Here is a 12,500-nt window from a genome sequence, read left to right on the forward strand (position 1 = left end):
AATGAGCCGAAACGATGGAGGCGGTTTATTTTTTATAACCCAAATATGGCGGTTTTAATCGCTCTACAGCAAACGGGACGAGGAAGGTGGCACGAGTCGCTTTTCACTGAGTTAATAATGTTTATTTCTCTAACCAGTTATAATAAGACTCGGCAAGAGGAGGGATCCGGGGCGATTTGACGGGATGGTGGTGTGGGTTCGGGCGTGGGGAAAACACAAACAATTCCAATGGATATACAAATCTCAAACCCTCTAAGGCGCCAGTTACACACACACACACACACACACACACACACACACACACACACACACACACACACACACACACACACACACACACACACACACACACACACACACACACACACAACGTAGCTGGTCCTGGTGGTCAGGCTGGCCCGTGGTGTCGACGCAACAGTCCCTGGATTGGCGCCGGACGAGCTGGCGTTGCGCTCGTCAGGGGCAGGAGACACCGTGGTGCTGTTCCTGGTGGTGTCGACCTCCTGGTGTAGGCCCAAGACCGCTCACAGCCGCCAGGGAACCAGTTCTGGCGCCAAGATGTGAGCAGGAGAGGGAGGCAAGTCCGCCCACCGTTCGATCCCGTACTCCGAACAAGCAGAACTCCAGAGCCAACCGAGGTGAGGCACGAGGCACAGCTAGGCCACGAGACACGACGAATCGAGGAACGAACCAGCGCAACGAGAGAGCGCTCTCCGAGACCCCAGCAAATCGTAGAGACAAATTTAAAGTTCCACTGCCCTTAAAAAGCCTCAATTAATATTATTCTTTATTATATTAAGTTATTTTCATGTCTTTTGATAATCATTTTACCAAAGGAAAACAATTGTGCACCGAAAAACTTGAACAACTCCCCAAGTGACAAACTACCACAATGAAGGCTTCCTTGTTACAAGCGGCAGTTTGTCGGCGGCCAAAGGGTTAATATTTTTTTTATGACAAAACTTCACATTTTTCGGCGAACAATAACTGACAGTTGTTTTCCTTTTTGCCTTTGGTTAGGCCTAACTCGTTAAAAGAGGACATAAAAAAATAATATATTATAAAAAATATATATATATTAATTGAGGTTTTTTTAAGGGCAGTGGAACTTTAAATTTGTTACATTGCGGAACAATGCGGTAATTCGTCGGACCCGAACGGCCGAAGCATTATCCACACCAGAAAAATATTTTAAAAGGTTCTGAACCAATTAAACTTGTCCAAAGTAATTTTACAGTCCCCTTTATTTACCACAGACCGGTGTTTTTTTTTCACCAGACCCACGGAAAAACGAATTGATTAATTATTTACCGTCGATTTCTCCACACGATCAGGGCCATGTCAGCGACAGCTAAACGTGATAAACGAACGATGAAATCGGGTGCGGAGGATTCGATCGTCAGATACACGTTCGAGTCCAACGCTCGAACCACGATCGAGTGGGCCGAAGGCCCCGGGAGAGTTTCCATTGAATGTAACAATATAGATTCCAGCACAACATCATGGATTCTGTGATCTTAAAAACGTCCAAAAACAAAAGCTAAGACATAAAATCGATTTATAATATTATACTTACCAAAAATGATCACAGCGGAAGATAATTTTAACTATAAAAGCGGAAGTCTTCTGCAGATTAAAGCGGATTGTCTGTCACACTCAGAAGCAGCTGAAAGTTCACAAGTTTAAGCAAACCTTGCAAATGGCGGCTCGTGATGAGGAAATAGCAATTAGCCAATCAGATCTCTCCTCCAGTGAAAGGCAGTCACAACCACACACGGCACGAGGTGGAAAAGCGGTCACCCTGGAAACACACGAGGCAGAAAAAACAGTTTTAGATAATCGCGGTGCGCGCTGCGGCTGTACCGTCGTGCTGTGGTTGTACAACCAAGCGGCTGATTTCCGACGTCGTGAATCTTTCATACTGACGTCGTGTGTCTGCTGGGGAGTCTGCCATTCTACAAGATATTCGGCAACTGTTTATTGATTATGATAGTAAAAAATATTATCTTGTATCTAACCGGAGAGATTTTTGAATTTCCTTCCCGTTTGATTGTCACGTGATCTGGAAGATGGCCAAAAACGCCGATGCGATTCGCAGAGAAGGAAGGAAGGAGAAATGAAATATAAATATGAAACACATTTTTAGCCTTTTATATTTATGCATTTTCCGCCGAAGGTGCAAAAGTTTAAAAACCCGAAATGTAAACGTTGGCATTTATTTTCAAAATATAATTTCGTGTGCGCACGCCAAAATGCCGAGTCATCTTTAACCAAACTACGTAGTTCGAGCTGTGCAGTAGAACTGCGCAGTAGTCTTCGGTCATAACTGAACATTGAGAACTTGTGGTATTATAGAGATGACCGTCACCCCCACACGGGGGTAATTTTTATATCTCAGAATGTCTCTCCTCACAGAACGTCCCTCTTTCGCTTTTTCCTCACTTTTTTTATATCTCACAAAGTCTCTCCTCACGGAAAGTCCTTCACGCTTTCTCTCACTCGTTTTTATATCCCCGGGCCGTCTCCACGGGGTGCCGTCCGCCCCAAGCTCACCCCGCCCCACTGGGGCACGGTTACTATGACGACCCGTGCACTCTCAAAAAAGGCGGGTGTCAGAGCTCGCGAAAGAATGTTACTGAGGAAAAATGAGGGTGGGCTTCAGAGCTCGTGAAAGAATGTTGCTGAGGAAAAATGAGGGCGGGCTTCAGAGCTCGTGAAAGAAATGTGTGTGAACGTGTCTGTCATAAAGAAAAAAAAAAGCTTCCCATAAGAGAGGGGATCTATCCTTTACCCTTCTCAACGCATCACATTTAAGATCCCATTAGACATGGGGATGGGGCTAATCTGAACATGCATTAAAGGAAATAACTGTCTGAGGACCTGGATGTGTGGATGCATTCATCAGACCAGATTCTAAAATCCGTAACACTACCCCTTTCCCTATCCCAGAATCGTCCCGAGTCGTCCAACAGCTGGCGACATCGGTTGAATTAAAAAAAAAAAAAATTACAACATTGCAATTAGCACTGCCATGTGACATGCAGGTGAAGTTACCCCCTACCTCATACGTTTTAACTCTACCCTTCAGTGTGTGTGACAATTTAAACTAGATATGTCCCACCTGATGCATTGGGAACTACTGAACTGACTCACACAGACAACCTTATGCTACACCGAAATTGCCGGAATTTTTGAAACTACAACACATAACCAGTGGGCTTTAGTAATTGATACAACTATATACAATTTCTGACCCAGGACCTGGAGAAATGCAGAAGAAAAATTGTGGAGAGGGGGGCAGAACATCTGCTGATTCTTGCCACCTTCATGCTCTTCACCAGCACACCTAACAAAATAAACCGGCAGGCCAATGACCGGCATACAGGCCATAAACGTTGTGGCCTTCTCAAAAAAAAAAATGATCAAGAAGCAGCAACAAGAATTGAGCCACTTCCTCCACAGAGCTGCATTCGTGCAGTTAATGGCCATGGTAATACATGGCAAAACAAGTGAAACAAACTGGCATGAGCCTGGTATGTGGCTGGAATGAGCTGGTATAAAGTTGGAATGAGCTGGCAGGAAGCTGGTATGAACTGGTAGGAGCTGGTATGAAGCTGTTACATGGGGGGTGCAACAAAGGGGCAGTCCATAAGTGTGGTGGCATGCTGCTACAGTAAATGCAGTTCAACAAAATATAACAAACAAAACCACCATGATAACTGGAACGGTGTCACCTGGTATGAGGCTGCAGCAAGTAGCAGTCCACAGAACAGGTGTGGGTGGAACACAGGTCACGGAGCAAATGGTGAAGTGAGGTGAGTGATGTCTTGACGTAGAACAGCCTTGATGGTCCTGGGGCAGTGGCAAGACAAAGCAAAACAGCAAGGCGAACAACAGCAAACAGCACGAAAAGAAAAAAAAGGTAATCCAGGTAATGCCAAGCACCAGGTCCGACCAACATGGTCAGCCGGTCCCTGGTGTGCACATACCTGGGGCAGTGGTGGTGGTGCCAGGAGAGAGAGCTCGAGGTTGGCCCTACTCGTCTGCACCCATCCGTCTTTCCCATATACACTACCCTAGCCCCCCTCTTTTCCAATTCGTCGCTACGTCTCGTCTCCTATACCCCACTATCCCCATTGCCAAATTCATACCCAATCCCCCCAAGGTTCCATGGGAAGGAAGAGCCGAACTACATGCAATCTTACACGTACATTCCGACAAGTCTCGTTCTCGAGTCCAACAGGAGGGCAAGTCCAGCAGCCCGCGATCATCCCGACAGTGGATGGTGTGAAGGGGTCTTCATCAATTCTAACTACGCTAATATTGTTACACTTTTAAGCTTTCCCTGGGTTATACCCTGCCCAAAGGCCTTTGTTAAACTATGGAGTTCTAAAAACCCAAATTCCCATCGCCTACGTGTTGGTGCTCTCACAATTTTGGGCCTTGCCCACCAAATTTTCTTTCTGTGCCATCACACAATTTTGTGGCTGAGTGGTGTGGCTCTACGAGCAGGTCTGCCCACCTGCATACTCACCATGAACACCCCGGGTCACTGGAGCTGCCTCCGAGCTTGCCTGCTCCTCACCCTAACATGGGGGCTGCCCTCACTGGCACTCCCCCCTTAATGCCCACGTGGCATTTTGGCGCCCCGGGTCCCGCTGCTTGGGCACCCAGTCCCATTGAACACTACATTGGCACGCCAGGCCCCTCTCCTCGGGTACCTGCGTCCACGAATACACTAATGGCCCCCTGGACCTACCTACGGCCTCACCTGGCCGACGAGCCCCCAGCGCCCAGGGTGCCTGCTTCATCCGAACACTACACTCATAAGCCACACCCCCAGCCAGTCCATTATCTCCTGCACCCACCACACAAAAAATGTAAAAAAAAAAAAAAAAAACTTTCCACAATCAGTACCAACCGCATAACGACATCGATGTGTAAATTTACTTCATCCCTCTACCTAACTTTAAACTAACCCCCGGGTTTCCTTGGGTGGGATCCACTCCCCCCATTCAATCCTTCACACCATGCATTCTATTACTCACACTCATACCGGCCATTGCCCGCCCTCACATTCATAATTCATTTATCACACACAAACACATTTCCACTCACCGACACGTCACCTAACTATGTCCCTCTAACTAACTCGTGCACCCTCATCCCTTATAATAATGCACAAAGTACAGACCGCGCACACTCCCGTACCTCGTACGCAGGGTCCCGTGGAGCCAGCGCGATTTCCAATACAACTCTGTCCCGCTCAGGAGGCTCGCCACTCTGGTCCGCTACACAAACCACTACTCCCGTCCGGGTCGATCCGTGTCCCACTCTTTCGTGTGCACTCATCCATGTTATGTCACATGTACTCCGCACATACTCCGGCACCTTGGGCAGTCCAGGAAACCCCGGGGCCTTGATTTTCCCCAAGCTCGACACACACCCAATCGCATAATGTACGTGCCCGGTCTCGCCATTACTCACCTTCATTATACTCACCTCCTCCCGTTCTTCGAGCACTCCATCACGCTGCAAATATAACACATCCATGCATTCAACAATCTCTTCCTTTACTCTACTACCTGTTTCTACCTGTTTTGCTTTAATTTAAATAATCTCGATTTTTACCTCATTCACCTACTCCTTAACCATCGTTAATTCCCGATGTGCCTCTTGTATTTCCCCCTCCAGCGTCACCTTCGTTGCTTCTATTTGTGTTTTAATTTCCCAGTCCTTCGTTCCCATCGTCTGTGTCATCTCCTCTACTCTCTTCGTCAGTTTCTCGTGTGCCATTTTACATTCGTTTTTAATTGCCGTCATCTCTCTTGTTTCCTTCTTGGCGGCTCTCAATTCCTTTTTCGCCCCCGTGTTCTTCTCCATTTGTTCCTTCAATTCATTCTGTCTTTTTGTCAGTCCTTCTTCCTCCTTTGTTATGTTTCCAATCTCTCCCATCAGTCTGGCCTCGCTCTCCCTCATCTCTTCCCGGACACTGATCCGACACTCCCTTACCTCCTCTCGTACCGCCGCCATTTCTCTGCCCATCGCTTCCATTCTGCTGTTGTTTTCTTCACTCATCCTCTCCATTTTTCTGCTCATCGCTTCCATTCTGCTGTTGTTTTCTTTGCTCATCCTGTCCATTTTTCTGCTCATCGCTTCTATTCTGCTGTTGGTTTCTTCGCTCTTCACGTCCATTTTTCTGCTCATTGCTTCGCTCGACATTTTCATTTGTGCCATTAATTGCCTCATGAACAACATAATGTCATTCTCAGGCTGCACTGGTGGCGATAACCCGGCGTTCTGCGCTATCGGCGCCACATTTTCCAGAGGCCAAAGGTGGGGGTTATTTTCCATCTCTTCAATTGCTTCCTCTTCACCCTCCATTGTCATTTCATCTGGGTCCTGAGTCAATCCTGTATCCATATTTACATCATCTACATGGCCCACCGGATCCTGCTCGTGTTGGTCCGCCATTGTCCGTCCCAATAAATTTAACTAAAATTTGGTATAACCGCTCTGAATTTTGAGGTGCGTGAAGCGCACCACAGGTCCACGACATGATACCAATTTACTGATCAAGGGGTTTGAAAAATCTCCTACTCCCGACACCAGTTGTTGCGGTTTCAGGTACCGAGACACCAGCTTGTCACTCGGGGGATGAATCCCCGGTTGTCCCCGGTAGAGCCAGACCTGGGGCCACCGCTCACAATTAACGTTATGGTACAGTGGGTTGTTTTAAAACCACGAACGCCACCCAGTCAACCACGAGTTCCAGTGTCCGCCGTCTAATTTGCCATTTAACTGGAGGTCACGTGGCCTCCTGACTGGGGAACGTGCCCTCGGCGATGCACCAATCTTATCTTGATTAGAACGTAAGTAATGCGGCCCAACGTTACTGCCGTTTACGCCGATTATGACAGGTTAATTACTTTGGTAATTATAATCCCCAGTCAATCTAGGTTTGGACAATGCTGGATCAATGGAAGGAAATGACAATCACGGACAGGTTGAAGCATCAACAAGGAATTTATTATGAATAAAAATAAATAAACTGAAGGACTTTTTATTTCCTTGTAAATTAAATGGATGAATTCAAATCAAATGTTCAATCAACAAAATAATCTCAAACAAATGAAGAATTCAACAAGCAGTTATGGAAAAATGGACAAAGAGCAAATGCTTATCAATATGCCTTAATTAGCAATTAAACACGAGATATGGGTATTCATCAGACCATTCAGGGGGAAAAAGAAATCCGGTCTCGGCTTACCAATGCAGAAGTCGTCTTGCGTCTACTAAAATAGCTCAAAATGTGTGAGCGTGCTTTGGTCTACCTCTCCAAATGAACACTCCACAGCCCGGCTCGTTTCCATTGCCAGTGCCCTGCCTTGCCGTGCACCCACCCTCAAACAGGCTCGAGCACCAATCAACGTTACGTCGTTACCCCCAAGAACCAGGCACGCCAAGAGTCAGGTACCGAACAGAACCAGCAGGAACAGTCCAACTGTCACCAACCGCCGTTGCTGCTGTCCCCAACCGTCAGGAGCTTTCAGGAGCTGTCACCAACCATCAGCATGATCTCTCACCCACTCTGATTGGGATCTCTGACCAACGGTCAACAGGATCTCTGACCAACGGTCATCGGGATCTCCCACCAACTGCTCACAAGGCAGTCCTGCCATCCTTTTATAGGGCAACCGGTGTGGGCGGAGCCTCAAGCACGACTTCAGCCAAATCCAGCTTGCCTTGACCATCGAATGAGATGCAACTCCCAATTAACACAGGCCTGGCTTATGACGCCATGTTCGGGGTGCTGGAAAAACGCCAGAAAGCAGCCATTTGCCGGAAAACCGCGTGAAAACGTGAAGTGCTCACAAAACGTCAACGGGCAATTATTACCTCTTTGTTCAGCCCGAGATGAAGAAGACCCAGTTAGCATCCATAGAGCTGCTGAACGGGATGTTGATCCCGATGGAAGAAGGTGGGTGTCAAACATTAATGGAAAAGGTGGGTGCTGAGGTCAATGATCCGAGCCTACACCCTTGTTTGACCGTCAGAAGGAACTGTTCAGGAATAGCTTGCGGTGTGAGTAATGACTCAAATTTCCTGTAAGTCCAATTTTTTTATTTTTTTTTTTGTATACCTTGGTCGAGGCTTGTATGAGAGCTAACACACAACTCACAGCAAGGAGGCATGAGACAAGAGGGGCGGGAGTGGAAGGGACAAAACAGTGGGGAACACACATTAGGTGAACTGTGGAAGGGAGAGGGATGGGGATGGGACGGGGAACATGGCGAAGAGAAGATGGACATTTCGGGGACTTTCAGGAAGGAAAGCAGGAGAAATGAAGGAAGTGGGCTTGGGTGGATTATCGGGGGTAGAAAAGATCGAGGATTTGGATGGGGGAAGATAAGAGGTGGTGGTGAACAGCTGTTTTGAAAGCCTGGAGGGAAGAATGGGAAAGAATAGAGTGAGGAAGTTTATTCCAAAGGCGGGAAAAAAGAGGAATGAAAGAGTGAATATGAGCAGTGATTCGTGATTTTGGTAGTTTTACCAGAAGGGGGTTGTTGGCGGACCTTGAGCACCCTGTGGAAATGTGGTGGGGACAAATCGCAGAGAGAGCAGGGGGGGCAAGGCTGGAGAGGAGTCGGTAGAAGACAGAAAGACCACCCACCAACCTGCGGTGATTGAGTGAGAGGCCCAAAGACTCAGCTTCATTGCGGGAGATGCCGATTATCTTAAATGCCCTGGTTTCGACAGCGTGAAGCCGAGAAAGGTGGGAGGCAGGAGGACCAGCCCAGAGGGGAGAGCAGTACTCCATCAGGCTACGGACAAAAGCTTTGTAAGTGGTCAGGAGCTCAAGAGGGCCGAGGAAGGACTTAGCACGACGGAGGATTCCCAGTCGGCGACTGGCTTTTGAGGCGAGGTTGGAAATGTGACTTTCCCAGGAAAGGTCATGGCAGATAGTGAGACCCAGAAGCTTGAAAGAAAAGACTTCTTCCAGAGGATTGTTGAGAAAGTGGATGGGGGGGGTTTGTAAACGGTCCTTTCGAAGAGACATAGTGAGAGTGTGAGATTTGTCTGGATTGAAAGACATGTTCCACGTGTTGGACCAGTTTGTGATTTTATCCAGATCTGCAGTGAGCGAAGAAGCTGCTGCTTGCCGGTCTGAGGGATGACAGATGGTACGGCAGAGGGTGGAGTCGTCGGCAAAGAGAAATAGAGGATTTTCCAGAGTCCGAGAGATCATTGATGAAAACCAGAAAAAGAACAGGGCCCAGAACGCTACCTTGAGGAACTCCAGCCTGCACAGGAAGAGGGGATGAAAGAACTCCATTTAGGGCCACACGTTGACAATGTCAAAATGAAAACCAAAATAAAATGTGTAAATAAATCGTGTATGTCCAAGCCAATGTGTCTTGATGAAAAGGGAATAGAATGAGTCTCCGTTGGGCTCACGGCTATTTTATCGTGTGCACGAATGGTGAATATCGCTCATGTAGAAATGAAAACTGACGTAAAATCATTTTTTAGGATTATTCAAAAATTTCAAAGTCCCGTTGTTAGGCAACGGTGGTGTCCATAGCAACGGTGCTCAAAAGCATAGAACTAGATCCTGGTATGAACCTACCCGTCAAGTTTCATCAAAATCGGTTGACTCCTCTGTCCTCCAGAGCTGTCCATTACATACAAACAAACATACATACATACAGACAGACGGAAAAAGTGAAAATAAGGGTATTCTGTCGACCACCCAATAAGGGTACTCTAGCGACCACCCAACAAGCTGGTAGGTGACACGGGTGGTCGCTACATAATTTCATACGTCATACAGTTTTTGACGGATCGGGCTGAAATTTTTTGACAAAGCGGTTGATTATAGTGCGCATAAAATCGTGGAAGCCGATTTTTAATTTTCGAAAAAATTGATTTTTTTGGATTTTTCAAAAATTTCAAAGTCCTGTTGCAAGGCAACGGTGGTGTCCATAGCAACGGTGCTCAAAAGTATAGAACTCGATCCTGATATGAACCTACCTGTCAAGTTTCATGAAAATCGGTTGACTCCTCTGGCCTCCAGAGCTGTCCATTACATTCAAACATACAGACAGATGGAAATAGTGAAAATAAGGGTACTCTCGCGACAACCCAACAAACATACAAACATACAGACAGACAGAAAAACTGAGAATAAGGGTAATCTAGCGACCACCCAACATACACACACATTTTCTATATATACATAAAATTATGCACATTTTTATGTGTGTGTATAAAAAACTGAGAATAAGGGTAGTGTGTGTATGTATATATATATATATATATATATATATATATATATATATATATATATATATATATATATATATATATATATATACACACACATACATACGTACAAGCAAATACAACCTGTCGCTTCACTGACGGGTCAATGGAGTGGAGAGAGAGACAGAGAGAGAGAGACAGCTTCATGGCCAGTGATAGTCCCCGACCAATTTATGATCAAAATTTTGGACCAGGTGCATGGTACCCGCCCCGGCGGCCATTTGGACAAGACTAAAACAACATCTTGGGTACGTCGGTGGTTTTATTGGGTCAATATGGGGTGCGATATCCAGAACTGGTGTCGATCATGCGATGCCTGTACTGCCAAAAAGGCACCGGCATGGAGGATGAAGGCCACGCTTCAACGACATCAGGTTGGGGTCCCCCTTGAGCGAGTGGCCATGGACATTTTGGGACCACTGCCCCCCACTCGCCAAGGTAATAATTATAGACTACTTCACTAAATGGCCGGAGGGCTATGCCCTTCCCAACCAAGAAGCCGTGGCTGTAGCACAGGCCTTCGTAGAAGGTTTTGTATGCTGGCACGGGATTCCGGAGGAGCTGCACACCGATCAGGGGCGAAATTTTGAAAGGGAAATGCGAAAAGAACTGTGCAGTCTCCTGTCAATTCGAAAAACCCGGACAATGCCCTTAAGGCCACAATCTGACGTGATGGTGGAGAGGTTCAACGGAACCCTGATTCAACAATTGGCACTCTTCACCAACTCCCGTCAGGATGACTGGGACGAACACCTCCTGTATTTATTAATGGCCTACCGAACGAGTCAGCATGAATCCCACCCAAGGGAACCTGGGGTTAGTGTAATGTTAGTTAGCGGGTGAGCTAAATTAACCAAACTGATGTTGGTTTGTTGTTGGTGTCGAACGAAGCCACGAAACCTTTTGAAGGGTGCAGGAGTCTATTGACCAGCTGGGAGCGTGGCTGTGGAAATATGCGTACTGAGGAGAGGGCACCCCGGGCACTGAAGTAGTCGGCCAGAGTAGGCCATGGGTCCAAGGGACCGAGTTAGTGTAATGGGCACGGGTAGCCCACGAAAACGGGTCCCGGAGAACCAAAATGCCACACAGGCATCGACGGGGAAGATGCCAGGAAGGGCATCCCCCACATTCATAAGGAGTAGGTAGGCTCAGAGACAGCCTTAGCGACCCGGGGGTGCCGTAGTTTGAGTTTGGCAGATGGGTATCCCTGCCAATGGAGCCACGCTGCCCAGCCACAAAATTGTGCAAGAGCATGAGAGAAAATTTGCGGGCTAGGCTAAAATTAAGAATAAACACCAACACAGGCAAAGGGAATCGAGGTTGCCAGAACCAGTATTTTAAAGAAACAGGCGTGTTGAAAAGCCCCAGGGATAGATTAACGTTTACTAAATGCTAGGATAGATAGGAAACGTATACCCTTTCGCACCATCCATCCCTTCGCTGTTTGTAGGCTGCTGGACTCACCTTGAAAATGCTGAAATCTGTGGGAGTTAATCTGAGATTGCATTGGGCCTTGAGACAGATTATCTTGTCTCTTCATCAATCCCCTCAAAAAGGGATCTTCGGGATTGGGGATAGACAGTCAGGACAGGTTAGCCGAACAAGGACAATAAAGGGGTTAGGGACACGCATAATTATGGAATTATAAAAATAAATAAATAAAAATAAGAATAATAAAAAGTCTAAATTTCATTGTGTTTGTTACAAGCTAATGGGTGTGGGTATGGACAAGGACAGGCATAGGCGATAGTTTGGGGGGAGACCGTAGGGTAGGTCTGAGCCCGTCTTTGGACTGGCCGGCGCCACCGCACTCCCTCCACAACCTCATGAGACCACACCGAGGACGGCCAGCTTCATGTGCCGGACTGTTGCATCGCACCTTACGTGGTCTGCATATGTCATGCTTTTCCTGCCTTTGCCTTGACTCCAGTTGCCATACCTGCCCATGCCTTTGTTTGAATTACCATGTCATTCCACCTTTACCATGTGCGCCAGGACCATCTCTGTGAAAGTGTTTTGCAAGGACTGCCCTGCAGGCAGCCGCGTTACCGGGGACAGCCCGGATGTCTCCTTGTTACATAAAGGCCAGTTCAAATGGCCTGTGAGACAGCATATGACCTGCCGTGTTAGGGTGAGTTGCCTCCAGCAGCCAAGAACAAAAAAAAAAGACTTCA

At 47.1% G+C, this 12,500-nt stretch overlaps 1 protein-coding gene and 1 long non-coding RNA gene across 4 annotated transcripts in view; one reads left to right on the top strand and one right to left on the bottom strand.

Moving 5' to 3' along the window:
* Positions 1-1,869, bottom strand: part of LOC147026962 (uncharacterized) — a 39,350-nt gene extending 37,481 nt beyond the window's left edge. The window contains exon 1 of the long non-coding RNA XR_015058575.1: positions 1,577-1,869. This is a non-coding gene — a long non-coding RNA (uncharacterized LOC147026962). The remainder of the gene's footprint in view (positions 1-1,576) is intronic.
* Positions 1-12,500, top strand: part of SCYL2 (SCY1 like pseudokinase 2) — a 126,245-nt gene that overhangs the window by 80,256 nt on the left and 33,489 nt on the right. The window lies entirely within an intron of this gene.

The sequence above is a fragment of the Eptatretus burgeri genome, chromosome 5, assembly GCF_056783735.1.
Source record: "Eptatretus burgeri isolate ZD-2024b chromosome 5, Ebu_testis_v1, whole genome shotgun sequence".
NCBI lineage: Eukaryota > Metazoa > Chordata > Myxini > Myxiniformes > Myxinidae > Eptatretus > Eptatretus burgeri.